The sequence below is a fragment of the Columba livia genome, chromosome 3, assembly GCF_036013475.1.
Source record: "Columba livia isolate bColLiv1 breed racing homer chromosome 3, bColLiv1.pat.W.v2, whole genome shotgun sequence".
In the NCBI taxonomy this organism is placed as follows: Eukaryota; Metazoa; Chordata; class Aves; order Columbiformes; family Columbidae; genus Columba; species Columba livia.
In genome coordinates, this window is record NC_088604.1 from 114,840,180 (window position 1) to 114,864,644 (window position 24,465).

General features: G+C 39.3%; 1 protein-coding gene and 1 long non-coding RNA gene across 15 annotated transcripts in view; one reads left to right on the forward strand and one right to left on the reverse strand.

Moving 5' to 3' along the window:
- Window positions 1–24,465, reverse strand: part of MACROD2 (mono-ADP ribosylhydrolase 2) — an 869,250-nt gene that overhangs the window by 217,902 nt on the left and 626,883 nt on the right. The gene's annotated exons all lie outside the window — the stretch shown is intronic.
- On the forward strand, window positions 13,594–18,156 carry LOC110364884 (uncharacterized). The gene is made up of 2 exons (XR_002423961.2): window positions 13,594–13,827; window positions 17,824–18,156. It is a non-coding gene; the product is annotated as an uncharacterized LOC110364884 (long non-coding RNA).

The following is a 24,465-nucleotide window of genomic DNA, read 5'->3' on the forward strand; positions in this document are numbered from 1 at the left end:
CAGAAATATCAATGTACGCTTGCAACCAGTCTCTCTGAAAATTAAAACCCTGTAGCAGCATCCTGTATAGATAGGAGCAACATAGGGGATGTGACTATACAGATCCTAGTGATGCACTTATTTATAAATATTAACAAAAGAAACAACAGAGTAGAAGAATTATTGTTTTTGTTAAAACACTGGGGTCAGATCCTGAAACTTCACATCTGGCTTCTGTAGATTTATGATGTTCAAATACTTTGCTGCGACGGGTCTTCTTGGTGTTAACCTCCTCGTTGTGTTTAAATACAGAGGTAACTACGTGAAAGCCTGAGTTCTACAGATATCTCACTAAATCCAAGCAGATGTCAGTACTTCCAAACACTAAATAGCCTGGACTATTTTTGCCCAGCTGCTTAAATACAGAATTCACTGTACAATTAGGTGTTCCTTCTGGAATTTTAGACAAAGAGCAACTTGGACTCACTCTACCTCTCTGAGTTCAGTCTCCTTCTGCCACTGGCAATGAAGTTGTGAACCCCCTTCCATAAACTGATTAAGCTCTGTCTCAAAACTAATGAAGGTATTTTGTCCCCTGCTGGACAGGTTGCTCACAATTTCTCCACTGATGGTTAAGTATCTTCATGCCAGTTTCAACTCATTTGTGGCTACTTTATCTCCATTTGCTCCTGTGCCAGCATCACCCTCCAGCTTCAGCAGCTGTTCTCGCTGTTTACCTGCCTGACATACTTACAGAGAATAACTATAACTTCTCTCTAACCTCACTGTTGCGAGGTTTAATCCTGCTCTCAATAAGTAAGCTCCCCCTGTTGTTTTCCAGCGTCAGTCTGCATTCCTCCTTAAACACAACTGATCGCAACACTACACTAAATACAAGACCCGGTTTCTCTAGTGTCTTCTCCATCATGACCATGTCCCTGCTTTTACTAGAATATTTCATTCTATACCTCCCCTAAGACTGCACTTGCCTTAGCCATGGCATCAGCACATTGCTCATTCCCAGTCATTATGTGATTTAATAGTCCTGAAGCTTTTTTGTATGTCCTTTCCAGCTACTGAACCCACACATTAACCACAATGTGCATTTGCCTTATAACTGCCCTGCGTATTTCTGTTACTCAATCTTCAACGTTATCTGCTATTGTGATGGATATAGCAAAAGTCCACAACTTTCATTGATAAATTCAGTCGCTTCATGTAACAGTCACACTGAAGCCATCAGTGGAAATAACACAGAAAATCAAAACCACAGCCAAAGTTTCTGATCCGTGACTTTTCTCTAGTTTACTACTTGTAGGCATCTCATCACCGCCACAGCCTGGGCCAGTCAATCATACAGTTTTCTACAGATCTCCACCTTCTTCAGCTAATGAAAATTTTCTACAGAATAGCACATCATGTGCTTTATCAAAATGCAGGTAAGATCTAATGTTTTCCCTTCAAATAGGAAGTCAGTCCCATTATATGTATATAAAAAAAAAGTATTAGGGAATATCTGAAACAACGTCTTTGGCAAAGTCACAGTTATATTTTATCCCACTTCTCCATTAACCTCTGCCTTTAATTATTCTTTATTTCTTTTCTTGCTCAAAAAATCTGCATATTGATTATCAAGTTTGTAGTGGGCCAGATCACTTTGTCTTCCTTTGATTGGCTGTCCCTGATTTGAAAGATTTATCACCAACCCTTGCTATTAGAGAAGTCATTTCATGTTATCGGGTCTTCCCGAATTCTGGAGATTATATCGGCTCCCATGACTTCAGAGCATTTATGTAAGGACTTTAGAGCTTGGCTTCCACCTTCATTATGATACTATTCATTTCCATACACGAATTCCTGTGAGGCACCCTGTCTCTGCCCTACCTTCTCACTGAATGTCTTTATGTGAAGCATACCTGTGCTAGCTTTAATTCTTCAGAGTAGCATATTTCCACGATGTGGTCAATATTAATAAGTGCAATGATGCTACGCATGTGCGCACCGAGAATGTGTTACTTTGAAAGCGATGCGGGTATCAGTGGGGTTTCTCACAGAAGAGAAAATACTTGGTATGAACAGAGATGGCAAAAGGCTTTCAAGACTTAGTCTGAAGAAAAAAGCAGCTGAAGAGCTTCTCCAGGATTAACTTGGAAGGAAAAAAACATTCAGTCTCTGGGAGAAAAAAAAAATATAAAGGCAGAAATGTGATTGCCTCCACACCTGTGAGACAAGCACAAGCAGAAATGGGGAGTTTTATGCCAGGTTGTTTGAAGGAAGGGTCAGGACAAGGGACACGTAACTAAATGAAAAGCCTGCACCTCTCAGCGATAGGATATTGCACAGGGCAACTGTCAGACTACATCGCTCAAGGGAAAAAAGCAGCGTTTCCAATGCTGCCTTGCTTTGCCTTCTGTGGTCACCCGTTTTCCTCCCGGGAGAGCGGAGAACAGAGAGTGTGACAGCAGCTGAGGACAGGCAGCATCTTGCTGGGTCAGAAATATGAAACTAATCTATACTAAGCTGAGAATGGGAAACTAATCTATACCAGGAGGAGAGCTGCCAACTTGGGCAGCTAAAATTGACAGTTTGAGATAGCTTTTGAATGTGTGAACTAAGCCGGGATGAGAACCACTTTTAGATAGTGAAAGGTGTGATCAGCCATTGCTGGGAAAGGAAGGTTGAATTAAGAACCAGGAAAAACCAACCCATGATGGCCAGAAAAAGCGGTTTAAGATGCAGGAGGGCTCGGAGCTACTGCCACATGGGTAGGAGCGCAAAGCCTGGTGATGGCAGCAAGGACAGGGAGCGGGAAGCAAAAAGTAAAGTAACAAAGCCAGAAAGTCAGGAAGTTCACCCTCCTAAATTAGGCAATATTGTCACATCCAGATACAGTGTTGTAAGATAGAACAGAGCAGGCCTAGTCAAATGAAACAGATTCCTGAAGAGGGTTTACTATCCTGGCCTTGATCATGTCATGTCCATACCAGAGGAAATCCAAAGTACTTTTCCCAATTTGCTGACATGGTTTCACATGTCAAAGACATACAGAAGAGTAACTGTATCTGTATGTCAACCTACTGTCCCAGCATGCAGCAAATAGCGATGCCTGATCCAGCACAGATCTGCTTCCAAAGCATTGCTGGCCACAAGATAAAATTGCCTCTAAACTGAATCAAGCTGCACTATCTCTCTCCCACTTCAGCCTCAAAATTCACCTCTATTTTAAAGGCAGAAGAAAACCACAGCCAACCAATTATGGCTAAGCAGTAGCTGGTGATAGCTGATTAAACAAAATAAAAATAAGATTTTTGCAAACAATCATAGCCACAGTGACAGTGCAATTTTAGTTTGCACTCTTCTCTGTTCTCCCTTGCTCTTCCTTTGAATTGTTGCACTTCAAATTAGACTGTTACCTCTTCACAACAGGGACTTCTAGTAACACAGCAAAGTGATCTACATGGTGATCATACTAAAATAATACATAATAACGTTCTCAGGGGATTAAACAGGTACTTGTTTAACATGAAGATGTCAGGAAGGGATTCTGCAATATCTCCTATGATACCATGGTTTGTCTTGCTATTTCTTTTAATCCCCTCAACAGCCCCCTGGGTTTATATTGTTACAAAGGAAAAAGCATCTCAAAGCCAGTGTATGTGCCGGTTTAATGATAACTACCGCTAAATAATTCACTGCAAACAAGGAAGGCTAAAGAGTTGTCTGAAGATGCCACAGGAGCTTTCTATGCACTTTCACCATCTTAATTTCAGTGTCAAATGTTTTTGTTTGATTTTTATCCAAAGGCCAAAGGCAAAAGCCTGTCACTGACAAAGAGGTGCAAAAAGTGCTGATTTCAGAAAACAAAGCCATCGCAGTGATGACAGCGTTTAGTTTTGGTCTAGTGGTGGCAGATATGTCACTTTTATGCAACTTCATATAGAATACACTAATAAAACATGATAAAAGTCTGCTCTACTTATGGAGAAATGCAGCTGAGGATAACCCACAGTGGAAAGTTAATTTTTAAAAGTCAGCATTTTAATTCTGCTAGCAATTGTTAATTCTCCATTTTAAGAAGCACATCCTCAGGAAAAAAAAAAAGGATTATTAAAACGATATAGTCGGTGTTGTTATTTGGGTTGAGATTCTAAAATATGCTGTCATTTACAATCAGGCACTATGAAATTAAAACTTCCTGAACATTATCTGAAAGCACTGGTTTTTGAAAAGGCAGCACCCACTGAACTAACACCGTTGAAGGGAAGGTTTGTGCTTGCATACATTTCATTGCATCCTGCCTGACACAATATACAGGCACCAAAACATTTCAAACCTCTTCAAAGAAAATGACGAGAAGCTGTAACTTGTAGAATTTCTGAAGCGAATGGAACAGGCCTGATAACACCACTAGAACAGCTCTTCTTATGTAGCTTGTCCCTCCTGATTTGAGCTCTAGCTGGACCCAGAAATGAAGAAATTCAAGACACGTAGCACAATTACATACTTTGAAAGTGAGACCGACCGCATGTTTTTCTGTTTGCCTGATGTTCCTTTTCAATTCAGGGATAAGTTTAAAGACTATTCTTATTCTATGTGAATCACACCTCTAACATTTGCCTATCCAGCTGAGGAAACAAACAGAAAAGGTAATAACATCTAGTAGTTTGGGGACCACTATCTGGCAGAATTGTCTAGCTGGCAGCACACTGGCCATCAAGAGCGGACTATGCACACTATACCAAGAGCCCACAGGCCTATTCGCATTAAAATAACAGCTATGATATACTAAGCATAGTGGTGTCATTGTCTTTTTCAGCAAAGCCATGGCTGCAGGAGGAAGCTGAGTGTGGGCTGCTTTTATTGATTTATATGGAGTAAACACTTGTTTGGTCGCAACGTCAGAAAAAACCTTTCTTCTCATACAGCTGGGCAAGTGCTTTAAATAAATAAATAGCTTTTAGGTCACCACAAATATCAACTCTGACCTGACAACAACGGAACAAACTGCAGATTTCCTAAAGGCGCACAGGTATTTGTGATCATTATACTACAAATACGGCACTTAATATTTTTCATTCGCTTGTTTTTTCATTCCCTAGATCTAATCCAACTTCCCAGAAAAGTTGTGCTTTTCCCATCTCATTCACAGCCACGCTCCAGCATCCAGAAGCTGGAACGTATACTACACAGCATATGCTGATCCTTGCAGATATCAGCATGGAAAGCAGCGTACTACAGCGCGCGTCTCTGAAAAGAGGCTACAATGAATCATTTCAGCATGCTGATTAGCATTTTTACTACTTTCAAATTTCAACTTTCATTTTTTACTGCATCTTAATGCACTGTTCTTTCCCTCTTTGGCTGCCTGCTACTCACTGTTTGTAACTAAAGAATTCTTCCTCTGGTTTATCTCTGACTGTAAAGTAGTTTATGATGTTCTGCATGGCAAACAGCACATATAAAAAAAACATTGTATGCTAAATATGCTCAGGAGGTAATACGATAGCAAATCACAAAACAGGAAGATTGAAACCTCCCTTGCTGCCCAAAAGACAAACAGCTTAGCAAAGATGAGGGATATCAGCTTTGGTTCAATATTCTGCTTCCCCTGTAAAATAAATATTTATATTACATATACGGATATTACGTTTTACAACAATAAGGAGAATTTCATGCCGCTCTAGAATACCAAATAAGATAAAAGGCTGGACAGGCAGCTGAATTTCGATTCTTCAAACAAAGCTACTGGATTTGATTTCAGCTCTTACTGTGATCCAACAGATAAAGGAACGATGCAAGCCTGAAATTACACTGTGCAATGTTTTCCATCACATATTCAGAGGGGTTAGCAAAAGGCATATTCTATAAGTTATACACATGCTTTACTACTTTGTGGGGTGGAGGACATAACTGTGGAGTAATGCCACGGAAGACACCGACTTTCCCATAGTTATTCCTGAGCGCTCACTGGAGCCAAGTGCCCTCCCCACACTGCTCCATCCTCTCCCAAAAACAAACTACCGCCGGAAAACTCTCAATCCCTCAGAAACAACTTCTTAGAGTACATAATATACATTACAAAATGTTAGACAGTGTCCGCGTATCTGTATATATTCTATTTATCAGATTAATTATATTAAGGAAAAAAGAGCATTAACTTTAAACCAGGTCTTCAGAAGTTAGAAATGGCTCTTACACTGTGCTGCACACTTTGCTACTCAAGATCACTGAGGAGGAATCATATAACCATAAATAACATACTACATTTAACAGGGAAACTATAAGCGGGCAGTATATCAAAACCTGCTATTTACTTGACACAACTCAAAGTAAGCTCGTTTTTGTTGTAAGTAAATCAACTCAATATAAACAAGTACTTCAGAAAAACAAGCAAGATTTCATAGTCTAACTCAGGAGTGCTATAAATCTGAATATCTCCTTATGAAAAAAAAGACACAAACCCACTACCTGCATCAAATTTTCAGCATACAAGACATTTATCTTGCCAGCGTGTGTCATATCATTACAGCACTATTCATTGAGATGCCGGAGCTGAAGACTCCCCAAACGGTCTGAAATGGACAGATGGGTAAAGCTTTTAGAATGTTCCCAGAATGGCTATTTTCATGACATGCCTGAAAGAAAACACAGACGTATATGACCCTTTTAAATTTTCCTCCTCCGAGTCCGTATGCTTCGCCGAACAAGACGCAGTTCAACAGCAGGTCTCAAAGAGTGACGGAAGTGAGTGATCCATTTATGACTCCTGAGAAATAAAGACCAGGCGCTGGTTCTCAACTAAACCACCTTCAGTCAGAAACAGATACTTGTTCTCCATCTGAACACTCTACAGAGCTGTAAATATCACACTTGTACACTCAAATTAATTTGCAGAACTGCCTCGGGTGAAGAATTCCCATTGAGCAATATAAGCACAGGCCATAAACCTGAAATGCCATCAGTTTTCATCAGTATCTCACCAGACTTTTGATGCTCACAGTAATTTATTTTTAGCTAACTTAGCAAACCTCCCTGGTTATGATACCATCTTCATACCACCATCCAATAGGCTTCTTCAGTGCAATGACTTTTACATTAAATTGTATTGATAAAACATGGAATTATTAATAGGATCACACAGTGATTTTATATTTTGGATAGCTGGAACCACAGAAGCAGAAAACTCTAATGATAAATCCGCATTATTTAATTTTACTAATCTTTCAATAGTTGGAAACGTTAACCAGAGCAATCCAACCGAAATTCTTATGGCCCAAGCAGGCAGTAGGTGATGGTGGAAAACATTCCCTGCAAATATTCATTCCAGGATACATGTCTTTTGTGCTCATTACCCACAAAAATCCAAGACTCATGAGTTTACTCACACTGCTACTCACCAACAGCACATTTTGATCTTACTTGCTAAAACATTCAGAAGAAAATTATCTACAGTATGTTCACGTGCTGACTTTCTGATTCATGCTGAGATGGCTGTTCATTCAACCCTGTAAAACCAACATCGCCATGTGACGTACAAGTCTAATTAGCACTCCACAAATTATGAATGGCAAATGTTCCCAGTGAACTGTTCCTAAATATTCTGAAGACTGAGAAACAAATACAGGAGAAGTTTTTTATGACTTTTCATATTTAAGAAACTGCTTATTTTGTTATCAGGGGAGAAAAGTATTCTCTGCTATTTATCAACTGAGCAATAGACCTGGTTATATAAATAAGTACAAAAATAATAAGCAACAAGAGGAAGAGATTTCTGTTCAGCTTTGCGACTGTATCTCACTTTGCCTCCACATCCCATGAGGGGTCAGCATCCTGTTGGGCATCAAACGTGTGTCAGAGGAGTAAGACCTAGAGTGGAAGGTTTTGCAATGTCTAAGGAATTAGGAAACTATATCAGAGAATGTACTTCCCATGCAGAAGAACTTTCCATGTAACCACCAGCCTTGGTGTTTGATAGGATTAGTGTTTGCTTTTTACTTAAATTGTGTCAGCACTGCTCTCTCCTCTTGCCATCAGTGCTCCTTAAGCAAAACTTTGAAGAATGAAACTTGAAGGGTAAGAAATTTGTGTGAGGACTGTTTGTTCAATGCTGAATCAGTGGATATATAAGCAAAAGCCCAGCCATCAGGAGTGAAGTATGAGCAGCTTCAGTGAGGCATCTGATCGTTTCATAACAACATTAAACAAAAAATAACATTGAGTAAACCGCAATAAAGTTCTATTTAGTCATGTAAGTGCGAAAACTCATGTACAGATCCTGATGAGGCTGAAGGACCTATTAGTGTGAAGGGCTGCTTATGAAAACAAACAAACATTCATAATCAGATGCTCTTCCCACTACCCAGTATTCACTGAGTAAAATCCCCTACAATTAGAGTAAGGGATAGAAGGAGACCCTCAGTTACACAATGTGTTAAGTGTTTATTTTCCGGTGCTTATCTAAACTCCCATCTAGCTTGCCTATATCAAAACTCTGTGATTGCTCTGGCACATACACAAATAAACACTTAATATTCTGTTTACATCAAAGAAGCTTCATTAGTGGCACCGAGCAGCAACAAATACATTTCACGCTGCCAATCCAATCCAAATACATATCAATCTGTGGTTTTTGCAGGCAGGATTGGGCCATGACAAAAGACTCAAGGACAATCTTAAATCTAACACGGCACAGCTAGTACTTTTAGGAAAGTTAATTATCTTGTGGATGCCAGTCCAACAGAAGTAAATCTGAGAAAGTACAAAAAATAATGACTTAGTTATTGTGACCATTTCTAAATTCTTATATCACATTTTCACAAGGCTACAGGGTTCCTTTTTATGTCTCTGGCTTTGTTAGCATTGTACACTGGCTCTTCAGTTTCCTTTATAGCCACTGGAAAACCATTGCATTTTCAATGAAAGCTAAGAGTCTTATGTGATGCCAGGACCCGAGGCTTTAAGGCAAGCAAGCAGGGCAAAACTCACAATAAAATCGTGCTAGCAAAAAGCAAAATTATCAGAAGCAACAATTACAAAGTATTTTTCCTGAGGCACCAAGGTCATTTGGCATATATCTTCAGCGTGTACACACTGGGTAAAATTCACTCCTGTGCAGATAGATGGCACAAAACCCGTGAACCACTTCAGTCTCATTTAAGAGTTTAAATTAGGACATAAGTGATGCATAGGCCTTCAACTGGACGCTAGCATGGAGCTGAATTTTATCCACAATGGATATTGATCTCATCACAACTGGTGCTGCTCTTACATTAGGTGTAAATTCATGCATAATTCATTTTAGATAAACAAAATGATTCTACAGCTACCAGGCATTAACTCTCTTGCTGAATAAGCCACATGAAAATTTCATAAAAAAAAAAATGAAATCAATTCTTCAAACCCACCCTCATGCAGAGAAAACAAAGCACTGTGTACAACACTAGTTTCATCTTGTGATTCTTTAAAAATACCTGCCTATTAGCACATGCCGAGGCAATAAACCTGGAATTCAAATTTAGTAAAACAGTAAGATATTTCCCATTGACTTGCCTATAACAACTAAGCAAGCATTTCGTAACAGATAACATTTGCTGCCACAAGTAACACTGATGTGTGTATTACTAAGGTTAGTTAGGGATATCAAACAGAGCAGTTCAACACTCTCTGTGCAAACTATACAGTAACAGACCACTTGAGGATTTATAGGAGAAAGCAGAGAAAAAGTATTTTCAATCAGGAAGTAACACCATGTAAAAGCAATGCGGAAATTCTGACGGCGTTCCTGTGGTTCTGAATAGATCTTTCTATTTACTTTGTGCAAAGACATGAGACCTGAACTCCTGTGCCGTGCAACGTGATCGACAAAAAGGGAGGATCCCTCCTGAAAGTTAGACTCTCAAAAACTCGCAATGCAGCGACCACAATTCATTGACAATTTTAAAGTTGCCTTTGGAAACTGCCAACCAAGTGCACAGCAGTCGAGAAGGCTAATGGAAGATAGTGACATGTTAACTGTGTGATATATACAGAAGCAAGTTCAAAGCTGCAAATATAGTGCCTGAGGAGAGTGACGAAGAGCCAGATGCTGCTTCTGGCAAAACGTCTCGGAACCATCACACTGACATCCATCAAAGGAGGATGGCACGTCGGGAGATGGCGAGTGTAAGCCGCGCTTCCTCACATCAAACATCTAAAGCCGGTTCTGCTTTCAGAAAGATTAGTTAAGGAAAGGCTGATATTTGGATAAAGAAAAAGATAGGCAGAGGAAAATGTGATACCAAATCCAACAAAAAGGCAGCATAAACCATGGTGCAGGGACTACTCATGGCCACAGATCCCACCGATAGCCCTTGTGGCGGCCAACCACACCTGAGGAGTGGAGACCAGCTTCAGAACACCCACCTCACACCTGCAGAGATACTGAACACACACTCACATAGCTGCTCAGCACTGCGTTAGGATTCAGGCACAGAATCACCATGAGGGCTCGGAGGAGAGCTCATGCATTATGATGACACAGAGAGAACTTGCCCTGTATTACTCAGAGATGTTCTTGTAAACAGATAAACCCTAATAAAGCTCCTGATGAGAAATATCTGGTTGTTTCCTTCCTGGGGCTAGGGTGGCATTTCAGTCGACACTTCCATTTTCCTGTTTGCATTGGGCAGGAGGGAGGTAAAAATGTTGCTGATTTCTTTGAGCAACAAGGGGTGGGCAGGAAAAGGCATCTGGCACTCGTGCCTTGCGGGGCCGCTCTGCAAGCTGCCTCTGCAGGGGACTGGGGGAAGCAGGGTTGAGCTGAAATGTTAGTGGAATATATTTTGCATTTATTCTAAAAAGATTGGGGGCATTTAAAAAGTTTGGGTTTTTTTTCTGGTTCCAGCTAAGAATTTCTGTGTTCTTCCATCCAAGAATCTGACTCATTTTGCAGTTTGGGGAAAGACACAAGTAGGAATATTTGTATCTCCTCTTTCTCTGTGACACAATCTGTAGTTGAGTCCTCTTGGTGGCAAGAAACATTTGTCTGGAAGTCTGCCTGGGAGGAAGGAAGGGAACGTTACCTAGTCAGAGCTTTCTGTACCAGGCCTTAAAGCAGCATCTAGACAGAAGAAGAAAAAAAACCACATCCAGGGTTGGTTCAAGACTCTAGAAGCCAATTTAATACTGTGCATCCTTATTTTAGTGCCATAACTTAGTTCAAGATTTGTAATGGCTTCGAAGTAGCAAAAGAAAAGGAACTTGATACCAAAATGGAAGAGCTACTCTGACAGTGTCCAGACAGAAGAAAAATAGAGTGAGAGAAACAATCTTTGATGAAGACTGGAATGCAGCTACACTAACAGAAAGCAAATTCAGTATCAAAAAGTCATTTACTGAAGAGGACAGTTAGAAGAGAATATCTTCTAAGAAACAATGCTCAGAAACAGAAGGGAGGAGAAAACTTAGAGGATGAAGTCTAATGCAAAAACCTATTTTATCATATTTTACAGATGATCATTTATATAATTGCTATGGATAGCATTGGATTATGTATTCGAAGACAGAGGACATAATGAATACGAATAAATTCATGAGGAATATGAAATCTATATCAAGTATTTAGATCTAGCAATAACATACAGCTTTGCTATGAGCCCTCAAAGAAAAGAACAGTTTCTGACATATTAACAGCAAAACGCTGGAGATGGTCACACTTTGACACAAACTGCTAGGGCAGCTATTACGCTTACAGAGCTCTAAGAAATGCTGTAGCTTATTTAGCTCAAGCTAGCTTCCAGTATTTCACTTCTACTGATACTATTTAAGACTATTTTGTCACAAAGCATTCATTGAAAACCATAACTCTGCCTTTCAGTTTGTATGTTAACACTTCTGAACTGATGTGAAACGCTACAGAATCAGTTACTCGGCGCAAATCTTCGACAGTGACATCACAAATCAGTCAAATCTTTCCTCTTCTGCCAAATCCAGAGACGCTATCGGTTTGAAAACATAGACAATATACAAAGACATAATCCAAACATTGGACAAACACACATCTCAAAGTTACAAGCACATTTACAAAGACTCACAAACCCTTTTTTTCCTTTAGTGCAGCTGATGGGGCACAGATTGCTAAATCACAGACTTTCATCACTTCCTCTGTTGCTAACTCCCAAAAGAGGGCCAATCCACATTTATTATCAAATATGAGGAAAAATATAATAACTTTATAAAACATTTATCCATCTACCATCCATCTATCCAAAGGTTACTCAGTCACTCAGGAGAACAATTCTCATGGGAAGCTTTTGAGATGTCGCACTGGAAGTTAATTAGACTTTGGCTCCCAGGTGTTAAGAGATACACTTGAAGTAAGACAGTTTTCCCTCCCCTGCGAAACACATTCAGCTGATGGCTTCATCTAAGCTTTAAGGACCACTGCAGAGTGATGGATTTCGATAACAAATTAGAGAAGTAAGAGTTAAACAGATGCACAAGGTGACCACTTTTGCCTGCCTGAGTGGCTTGATCCAGCTGAGAAAAGGCCGCAAGTGCCCCATGGATTCATGAAGGCAAGAGATTTATTCACCCAAGTTGTTGTGCATGTGCCCAGGAACCCCGAGGGGTGAATTCTCTGAGAAACCGAATTTAGGACAAAATACCCTATTATCTTCTTGCTTCTTAAAACTCAGGAAGAAGAGGAGCTTGGATGACAGTTTAGGAGCGAGATCTGCTTAAAACTGACAGCTAAACAGTTTATCAGGATTATGTTAGATGATCAACAGGGGTCTCATGTAGCAGATTTGCAGCTTAATATTTACCTTGTAGCACTGATTTATAGGCACATTAGTATTAAGTGGACTGTAAGCATACCATGCAATTCTTTAATTTTCCAATGTGCTCCCTGTACCTTTGCCAAAAGTTACAATTTTCCAGCATCCTGGAGAGTCACATAGCCAAATGATAAATGGTTTCTCATTGAAGAGAACATAATTTGATTGGATTTCTCCTTAAGCTCAAGCCTGCCTAATAATAAATATATTGATTAAAATTCTCCCTGCTTGGAAACAAAGGACAAATTAAATAACTGCTTTGCTGTGAGAATAAATGTGTGTGGGAATCTCCACTTCTACACACAGCTTCATTGAATTTGTGAATGGAGACAGTTGGTTGAATGAGACTTGGTTAAAAAAAAAATAAATAAATTACAATATCCATAGACTGATGCCTCTGACATTGAGGAAACTTTAAATCAAGTAAAGAAATCTGGAAGCAGCAGAGTGCAATGGTAATACACTGTAGTTCATTAAAAAGTGTATTAGCTGTCAAATATTCTGCTGAAGAGATTTTTGCCTCACAATAAGAGGGTTTTTAGATATAGCTCAGTGAGCTGTCCTCCTTTAAGTCACATGAACAATTCGTTTTGGTTGAGTCAAATCTCCAGTCGCATTTCATTGTTAGGCACAAAAAAATACAATATGCCACTTTGGAGTGTCTCTACTTGCAAAATAAAACATGTTTGAATGAGTTGCTTCATATAAACAAGGCTGACTGTTCTAGTACTGGAACTGTGGGTAACCTGGAAACAAACCTGACATAACAGATCAATGACTTACACCTGGGATTCCTCTGAGACCATCCACGATCCTGTCACATCTGCTAGTGCAGCCTCACCTGCTGCTGGAAGCAGTCACTGATGATGAAATAATGCCAGCTTTGTGCCACCCCACCCATGCCGAGCGACCTGACTACGGGTGTCAACCTCTGCCATGGCCAGATTGGTCAAGGGGCAACGTCTACCTGTCACCACAAAACCTGCTCTGGAAATTATAACTATTTTAGGAAAAGCACTTACTAAACCCAAACGTAAGTTGAAAGATATGGAAAAATCCACCTTTAGAGCAGCACGAAGTAACGACTGCCAACTTATGTTTAGCAGAATGCCTGAATTTCTGACTCTGATGGTTTCAAAACACCAGGTCTTAAAATGTCACTGATTCCACAGAAAAGCACTGATGTGCTTTGGCATTGGTTCAGCTCCGTATGGATACGTACCAGGTCTCAAACTGGTTTAGTTTTCATTACCTGAAATGTCAGTTTTGAAGGGTTCCCCGTTTAACATATAAATGCCAGATGCCAAAAAGATGTTCAGTGACCTTCTAAAATAATAGTGCTATCATCTTGCTTTAAGGTACACTGATTTCCTCCTAGGCATGGTGCCCACAAACCAGCCCGCAATGTAGTAACACCACCATCGGATGGTACTGGTAGAATCAAACTTAGACTAGAAGTGACAATGGCCATACGGTGACAATTACTCTGAGGCGCAGTCTTGGCAGTTTGGATGTGTCTGGATTTCAATGCAAGGCTTCTAAGTCCAAGTGGAGTAAAACTGAAGTATTTCACTGTCTAGGACCTTTGGTTACGTTTCCAAAGGTTACTCAGTCACTCAGGAGAACAATTCTCACGGGAAGCTTTTGACATGTCACACTAAAAGTTAATTAGACTCTGGATCCCAGGTGTTAAGAGATACACTTGAAGTAAGACAACCATTTGAGTAATATACACACATGTAAAATATTTACCTGTATGTACCAACCATCCTGAACTTAGGGGCTAATGACAAATACTCAATACCTCTGGTAATAAACCAAATTTCAGTCAGTTTTACTGGGTCACTGATTCACTGTATTTTTATAGATGGTACTGCCCATCCCTTGCATCCTGGAAGACGATGACAATATTATAAAAGCATCCCAAACTGTTCAGAGAATGAACAGAGTAAAAACAGTAGGGATTTTATTACTGAGTGTGCTGATGGTAGTGTTGACAATAGATGCTGTCTAAATCTATGCCTAAGAGACTTCTCTCTCAGATTTCTTCTAGAGTTCATGTTAGTCTCAACATGGGGACAATTAAATTGTAAAATAAAAAAATATCGCAAGGGAAGAAAACAGTATTTTAAAGTAAATCATCCCATGGCAACATTACCTACAGGCTGCTTCTAAACAGAGGTGAAAGGCAGCACTACAGGGACAATTTTATTTGATCACCCTCCAAGAGCTTGCATGCCCATCTAACGTAGCACAATTCAGGAAAACTTCTACAGTGGCCGCAGCCTTGCGGTTCACCTGCTCGGGAAAAAGGGCGTCTCAGTGCCATCCCATCCTCTCCAACAACACGGAACCCTCTGAGAGACAAGTGAAAACTGAACCCTCTCCAACAGATCATTTGAAGTGTGGACACATAGAAAACGCCAACTGCAACTTTCTTCTCAGACATGAGCAATCACCCCCTCTTGCTGTTCTACCTGTGCAAAAATTGTCTTTAGCTGCAGGGAAGGAAGATGGGTGTATATCTGGTCAGTACTAATAAAAATGCAACTGAGTGTTTTGGGAAAGAGCTTGAACTAGCGGGGGAAAAAATAACACTGAAAAGGCTATTGATTTCAACTAAACTATGTCTATTAAAACTGGCCTCTGTCTTTGGGGCATCATGCCTATACACATATATTCTAAGAACAGACAATTTTCAGAGTTATCAAACATATACACAACATGCTCAAATCTATGGAGACTTTCCACATAGAAAAATAAAGTATTTTTAAACAAAGCACTGAAACCACAACATCCTCTGCCCTATACAATCCAGACCTATGTTTTATCTGTGTTTTTCAGATAGATTAACAAGCTGTACCCATTTAAACTAATGCAGAAAAAAGGGATAGAAAATTATCCCAGAACTTCAGCAGTTTCCTCTGGGTCTCAAGGGACATTTTAATAATCCTACAGGAAATTATAGAAATAGTGTGACATACCTGTAGCTAAAAGAGAATAATTCATTCATGGCTCCACTCTATTGTCCATTTACAAACTTTTGTTATGCTGCGGAGACATAACTACCAATAAGAAGACAATACTTGCAGAAAAGGTGCTCTCCACCATTAGCCCAATAGCACAAAAGTTCTTGCATGCCGTGTCTAGAAGCACAGAGATCTTCCTACAGTATAGCAGTAATAGCCACAGTACAAGTCCAGCTGGCAAATTTGTCAGTGCTACATCTGCATTCAAGGGGTTCTCTCTCAAAACCACACTCTTAAACACTGTTCACCACCCTCACCAAAATAAGATAAAACAGGCTAAGCTGTATACATTTATATTTTTTAAATTTATTCAGCTGTTTATTAACTTACAGTAGAAACTACGCTGCTTTTGAACTCCGACCTTTTGATTAGGAAAACTCATTACAGAAGATAAAACTAACCAGATTAAATCCATAAACCTTATTCAAGAATGGCCGTGAACACCTAAATATGCCTCGTTACAACTAAAAGGAAAAACTTAAGACTGTTTATTCAAGTTGTACACTCCGAGATGTGAAATGCTAAATTATCTGTGCCTGAACTGAGACGGTTAAACTGAAAAAACCAAACCAACCAACCAACAAAAAACCCACCACACACACAAAAACACAAACAAAAAAACCCAACCAACAAATCCTACGAACAAACCAAACTGGGGAAAACAGCAAATCCCCACCCAATTATTAAAGGAAAATTAATTTCCAAGGCACAATCAACACTGCACCAACATGGTCCATTTCTCTAATGAAATTTAGTAGTATACAGTTCCGCAATGGAAACCTGCAGAGATATAGACAGTGCCGTATTCTGACAGGGGACAAAAGCCTCCAGTTGTATGTGTGGGCTATTTATTAGATGACACATAGGGCCAGGTCTTCATGTACGACAAACTGTCCCAGCTTCACTGACAGGAGCTGGGAAGTGGCATCAATGTTGTGATCATACTTCAGTGGTGAGAAACCTTCTTCACTTTCATATTGTCTCCACATACTTTTAAAACCTACTCTTTCATAAATTTTATCCTACAGTTGAAGTTCAAAGGCAAATTCTTCCATTGTTGGGAAAATCTGCTCTTCTATTACAACAATTAGATGGGGTACATCTAGATTTAAATAGCTTCCCTGTCAACAGATCTCTGGAAATCTTTGATTTTATCCAAAAAGACACACCCAACACCATATTTTTTCACGGTAAAGCTTGGTTTCTAGGTCCGATTTTAAATTGGCATCTGCTAGGAATACTTTTTGTGATGTTTCTAAAAGAATCCGCATGTGAACTAAATAATAAATCTGCCTGGACAAGTAATTACCAGTTTATTGTAGCATCCTGCCATAATAATGACAGCACAGGAAGACTTCATTCAGGATTTCTACAGAAGGCAGATTGCATTTAGGTCCCTTACAACTAACAGATTTGTTAAAGCTTCTATTATGCAAGCATTGCTGCTGCAAAACATTGAAGGTATCTTGTCCTACATAAAAAACTAATTACAAGTGTACAGAATCAATAAGCTAACTCATAACTTTGAACCACATGAATCACGGTTTGTTCCCCCAAATACTTTTTAATTTAAGATTGAAAAGATTTTAGCTTGCTTAGACGGAAAAAGGAAGTTTTGAGATTAAGACCAACCACTAGATGCTCCCCAGATGTATTTGCCTGTAAGTAATTAAGGAGTGCTTTACAAAATAAAATATTTATTCCAAAATCAAATTAACATTCTTGACGTGTACTTCTCCTCATTGCTGACCCAATACTCCTACTAAACCATATTAATAAGGAACCATTTTCAAAAAGTTAAAATGGCTAATACAGTCCTCATAATCTCTTAGTCCTGGAAGCCAAAGATAGCATAAGTAATGTTCATGATGAATGTCAGAGAGCTGCTGCTTTGCTTCTTTACTTACATGGGGGAAAATGGGAGAGGAGGGAGGTATACAAAAGCACTGAAGAAAAGCCATGGAGCTCTTTAATATGTAGTCGTTTTCTTCTTTTTCAAGTACTCTTACAGACGACCAGGCTCTGAAACACTGGAAATAATTGACTCTTTTCACTGTTTCCCAAGATGAGGAATGAGTGCCCGGCCTTGCAGCGTTGTCATTGTACAGCAAAGACAGCCCATGTGGAAGAGATAAAAAGCCCAAACACTCCCAGTTCACCTCTGTGTGGATGAAGAAGAACAAAACCAGAGGGCGATGCAGCTTTATCAACAACTGCCAGTCACTACAGTTTCGCCATATGCAAATACGTCAACATTCATTTGTTGAATTTGTTCAAAGCAAAATGGTTCTAGAAACAGAAGTGCTGACAAATAGAAGGGGCTGTCACATGGAGCTCTTTGGCAGACCTGCCCTCAACTTGTCACCTATTGTCATTTTTACTGTGCTTATAATTGCAATGATATTATAAACAACACCTCATGTTCTTTCACTTCCATTCTGAAGACGCAAGTTGCTATTAAAATCCCAAATTCCAGAGAAAACCTTTGGATCTAATTTTCTAGTGCTGCCTTCTGTAAATCACTAAAGTTCTTGCCATATTGTGCAAATAGTAAATTGTAATGTTTTAGTTTTTTTCTATTTAAGATGTAAAATTTGTAGGTGTTTTGGCAATAATCAGACTTAAATTCTCAAAACCATGATCCAGAGCCTTATACAGCAAAAAAAAAACCCCAAACATATTTGTGTGTTCATCCAAATCCATGCAAAACCATAGGTTTTTGACTCCCTCTCCAAAAGGCTTTGCCAAATGTAATCGCCAATGCTGCACTGTGAACAAGCCTATGACCCCTCTATCACTATATTTTCATAGAAAGTAAACATACAGTATAGCTAACCTATACCTACTGTATTCTAAATAACAGCTGAATATCACTGACCTCAGAAAACACAGATAAAGAAGTTCAAAGAAAAAAAAAAACATAGAAATAATTACCTTGTAATATCATTTTATTTATGGTCTGTTCTGTTTGCCACTGTCATTTCTCTAATCGTTCAAACATACATCTACAACTGGTACTTGCAGACTCATCAGCTAGCACTGCTTGATTGACTCTTACTGCCCCAGAAACAATATAATCTACAAAATTTATTGTCAAATATTCTATAGAGTCACCTATCGCGCGCATGACTGGTACTGCAATGATGGAGTATAAATCCATAGCATCATTGAGAATCGGGTCAGTTTAGTCCAAAAGGTATTACTGAAGTCATGCAGATGAATCCAATTATGTTTAGTGAACCCACAAATCATCCAAAAAGCTAATTTAACACATAGATGGCAACTGTTTCAGCCTTGCTAGGGCCAAGATGAGCTGCAATGTTTACTTTGGTGTGTGCAAGCCATTCAAATCACCTCAGTCACACCATCATTTGTATACAGGCAACAGCATGATTTTCACAAGTTTAGCTTTCCACTAAATTTGTTTCCTTCCAAAGTCAACACAAACTCCTCATATTTCTCCTCCCACATGACAAGTTCAGTCAATAACTGAAAGACCCATGTGCCCACAAGAAAGGTGAAACACGTTCCACTGCTTGCAGTGGATGTTATGGATCGCGGATCGTTTGTAATCATCTGCAAAACGTTTAGGTCATTTTTTGTTGTTGTTTTCTTGATACAGCTCCATGCTTCGTGTTTTATTTCTTTATCAGTACCCACAAATAAACAATATAATGTGGCTTTTTTCTTCTTTTTGAGAAAACCCTTTTCTATACTCTTGTGAAACAGGCAGAGTCTATTAGGGATTGAGACAAAAGAGACCCAAACATCCATATGGCACCTTTACTCAAGCGGGGATAAGGACCATGGATCATCGCACAGAACTTACAGTATATACTTAACAACATGTTACCCCCAAGTACTTACTAAGGTTGATGAAATAGTAATTTCTATTTGGGGGGAAAGGGGAATCATGTTTGATGACACAATCAACTATCATCAATCTGAAGTCTTTACATGTAAGCACAAAACATACATAGATGTCTATAAAGCACTGAGAACTCTTCTGTGGCTTTTAATACAGCGTATGTAGTGAAAATGAAAGAGATGAAAAGAGGGTCTTCTTCACCCAAACTTCATATATATTGTGTAAATATATAGAAGGCAGCTAAGCTAGGGGGAGGCAGAAAAAAGGAATAACACATACACAGCAGAGAATTAACCATATCCTGGAAGTGCTTCCCTAGCTTCAGGACACAGTGGCATCATCCTTACAGCAGAAGTAGCCTCTTGGTAAACTCAGCTCTAACACCTTTCCTTAAGCCTGAAGTTTTACCTTGTTTTGCGGGGATACAGTTTCCCTGCAGAGGACCAGGGTCCTGCTGGAGGGCTGGGAAACAACCTGCAAGCTAAGTGTGGTTGCAAAGAGAGTAACCTCATTTTCAATTGGCAAGCAAAAGTCTATAATGGACTGATCTGAACTAAATCCTTATTTGAGTTGTCCCCATACAAATATCATTCATCTAGGGAAAAGGAGGATCACAGCTTCCATCTAGGGAAAATCAGTCTTCCTTCTTATACTCAGTAATACCTAGAGCATCTTTCCATGCATCTCCCAGACCCTCACAGCTTACAGTTTTGCATTCAGGCTTTCAATTAATCAAACAAACGATTAGCAAAGGGATGAGACATAAAGACAAGGCCCAGGTCAAGAACAAGTTTCCACTTGGAACTTGATCTGCATTTTATATATGTTACAATGGCACCTCCTGAACTTTTGAAGGTTAAACAAAACATCCTGAAGACATTGTTGTAAGCCCAACTTGATAGGACTTGAAGCAAAATGACAAGAAATAGAAGCAGCCAAGGCACCAAGCTAGACAACCAGTTTTCTTACATGCCACTTCCTGCATTGCTTTTGTTCCTAACGGAAACGTGACCTGCGAGTAAATGAACAGGCAGGCACTAATTGTCACCAGACCTCTGAAGTGACAAGTTTTTAATAAGACTGCCTTCTGCAATAAACCTTTTTTTGCAAGAGGAGATGAAAATTGTCCCTCAAAATGTATTAGTTAGACTGGATTGATTTATATAACAACACAATAGAATAGAAAGTCATGAAGGATAAAATAATTATCTTAATAATGTCCACTACAATGATGAACTCAAGCAGTTTGTACATTAGTACGCTATTTATGTACACTTGGATTGCATTAGGTTTCTCTCCCTATAGTTACCTCAGAAGTGCACCAACAGCTCTAATTCACATCACTTTGTGGTTTATTATTGAGAGTGTGGCAAGTAATAGTTCTTCACTTTCTTCCCAATTTTTAACACACACATTTTTGCCTTTTTAGTAGTTGCCAGTAGGTAGTATTACAGAAGCAAGAAGGTAAAGCATACCATTTTTGTACAATATTTTGATATTTATTGCAAAATAATTTTTTGCTGTTTGCTTTTTAGCTCTTCCCTGATGGGTCATGTCCAGACCCAGCTATATCACATCATTTTTTCTGTTGTTAATAAATAAAACCCCAAAATAATTCCTGGGAAACAGAGATCAGGTTTGGACTCATGGCACTACTGAAACAAGGAAATGTCCACTCTTGAAACCGCTGCTCACATCACATCTCAGCCTGGGTGGCCAAGAATCTGAAATAACGGGAACATTGTCAAAATCCCACAGCAAAGGGCATTTTCCAGCCGACTGATTCTTCTAGCACTGACAACAGTTGAATACAGGCAAAGACCACCAGTGCTTTCCATTCAAAATCACACTTGAGCAAGAGAAGTAAGAGCAGAAGTATCTGTTTCCTCTCTTGGCCAATCTGCAGCATGAGAAGAGCAGAAGATGAACAGATGAATGAACTGAGGTCCCCAGGATGAGGAAAGACATGCAAGAGGAACTGTTGGATTTGCACAGGCTTTTGGGGGCGTTTTATTTTGGTGTTTCGGTTTATTTTTGTCATTCTTGTTTTAATGAAGGAAACTGGAAACTGTCCTGCCTACCAGTGCAGATAATACACATGGAGCACTTTGAAGAAATGGAGCTATTATGAAGGTTTAATCAGGTCACACTGAAACAAGTGAATGTATTTTGCAGTGTCCATTCAAGATTGCCTCCTGCCACTTGGGCAGCGTAACTCATTCTGCACCCAAATTGAACGTCGCCCTTTACAGACTACAAATCAACCTCAATGTGTGGGAGTCTCTTGTATTTAGCAAGGCATTTAAGGTACATTTAGGAATACAATATTTTTATATATTTACTCTGGCATCTTGTATTGCCTTGACACCGCAGAAAAAAAATTGATATGTTTTGTTTAAAATAAAGGCATGCCTTCTTTGTAACAGTTTTATGATGATCCCATCTCTGTTTTCATTTAAATGCTATTAGAAGTGTTTGGTTTTGAACAGCCTTTGCAAAATGATGAGTGATAAAAACACTTAGATAATGGTTCATCTATTTTTGTTCAAACTGATACATCAGATATGCCATTCTTTGCTGGATTCTGAAACGACGGAAGCAGTGTTACACAATATCCACCACCCCCTAGTCTTTTTGTTAATCATCCCTAATCAGCTGTTGCTTCACAAATCAAATTTTTAGTCCTTTTAGGCATGCAGTGTGATGCTAATGTGTGGCAACAGAACGTTGATTATAGACCACTGGGTAGCACTAGCTGCCCCATTAGCGGCATCCAGCTGTCCAGATTCATGCATGAGCAAGAAGGATTTAATAAGTTAAGATGAAGAGCAGTGAAATGCCTGTGATGCAAATAAGGACAACGCAGAAACATCCAGTGTGAAGCAAACCATCTTTTCAAAGCAGAATTAGTTCAGAGGTAGATGACTGCAACTTCATTAATTGCTAGGTGTATTGTGAGCTTTTAAACTAAACTGCTTTGACACTATAGAGGAATGTAGGATATTATGGAATTCCTGTAAATAATTACAAAAGTTAAATTATTTAAAAAACTATATGAACCATTCTTACCCAGTGCAAAAGAATACAATTCTGACAAATGTCTTCTGAAACTATTAAGAAGCATCAGACTAAATTACTATTTATACTATGTGGATTGATATTTCTTCTTATTCTGAAAGGAATGCCATGAGCACACCATTATTTGTGGGTGCAGTAACCTCAGCAGACAGTGCCAGAGCCAAGCACTGACCACAGTCTGCAGTTCTCATCCCGCCCAGAAAAACAGCAACTCATCGGGCGCAGAATGCTGAGAAAAGTCACACACATTATCCACAGAAACGCTACGCGGTGGATGTTGATGACAAAGTCAAGCAGCTCCAAGTCTGTAATTCCTGAATCAAGGTCTCTCCAAGACAGGACAGTCACATTTATTTCAGTTCAACAAAACAGGACTTTTACTCTCAATGATTTAGATACTGGTATTTTCTAAAATACCCTTTATCTGGCAAAGCTGAATGCAAAAGCAGAGTGCAACAAAGTGGGCATTGCAAGGCCTACAGTGCTAAAAATACCCATGAACAGCTTGATCACAATTTGCAGGATTAACTGTTTAAAGACACTTAATTAATAGAGAAGACTGCTACTCTTCTGGGATCCCTGTGTTTTCAGCTGTAGGAAGCATCAGACTCTCGCTGGCCTCCAACTTACGTTTTGATAACATGGGAAGTTTGTTATTTTTAATATTATCTTTTAAAACCAGAATCTGGAAGCTTGAATGTGGAGAGTTTCTGATTTTTTCACATGTAAAACACTTCGGAAAGAACTGAAAACAGGAGCATTCAGAGTGCTGTTATTGTACCTTGGTTGCGCATAATCAACGACTGTTTCTCCAATTACTATTTTGTTCCTGTGATACTCAGTGATAAAAGCTTTTCTAAAGGTCAGACTTTTCCCTCCCCCCGCCCCCAACAAACTTTCCCATGCCTGTTATTTTTTGCCTTGTGATCACAGCCTACAAAGACCAAAATCCCCCACACGTTTCCTTCCAAATTGCAAGCACGTCTGCAAATCATCATGGTAGTTCTTTACTTCCATATCCAATCGCTGTAAGTTCTAACAAGCTTCAAATAAAAGTGCTGAAGGTTGACATTAGCCCATCATTACTTTAAAAATTGAACACAGTACCATCTTTCTTACTCTGTACATCTTGGCCTAAATGTCCTTAGGGTACGGAACTGGGCTGTGTGTTACTCTGGTGTAATAAACAGTCAATGGTTCCATAAATACCAATGTCCAGCTTCTCAGCTGATGCAAATTGACTTAAATAGAACGAAGCAGACTGACACTGGCTGAGGAAACAGCTCTGTATATCTAATTATACACACGGTAAAAAAGTCACTAAGAGCTCTATCTCAGTTCAGCCAATTTTACGTAATTAACTGTACAATAAAATGTCCCATGATCAAATAGCTCAGTTCCTTTGAAGTACACACTTTCCATTTGCTTCAGTAAGCACATCTAAGAAGAAATGCCTTTATATGTCTATGAACATTTAAAACCATCAGCACTAGAGGCTGCAGTTTTCTATTTTGTTCCTAATCCCAGCTATTCTGGAGAGAAAAGCAAAATTTCCAGCTGGGTGCTGTGACTGCAGAATCAGACTCTTCAAATGCAATAATGTTCATCTGTACAACCAGAGTCACATCAGTTGTGACAGGGACCCAAAGCCACGTTCTCCATTTCATTCTACAAAGACCAGACTAGTGCAAAGGCC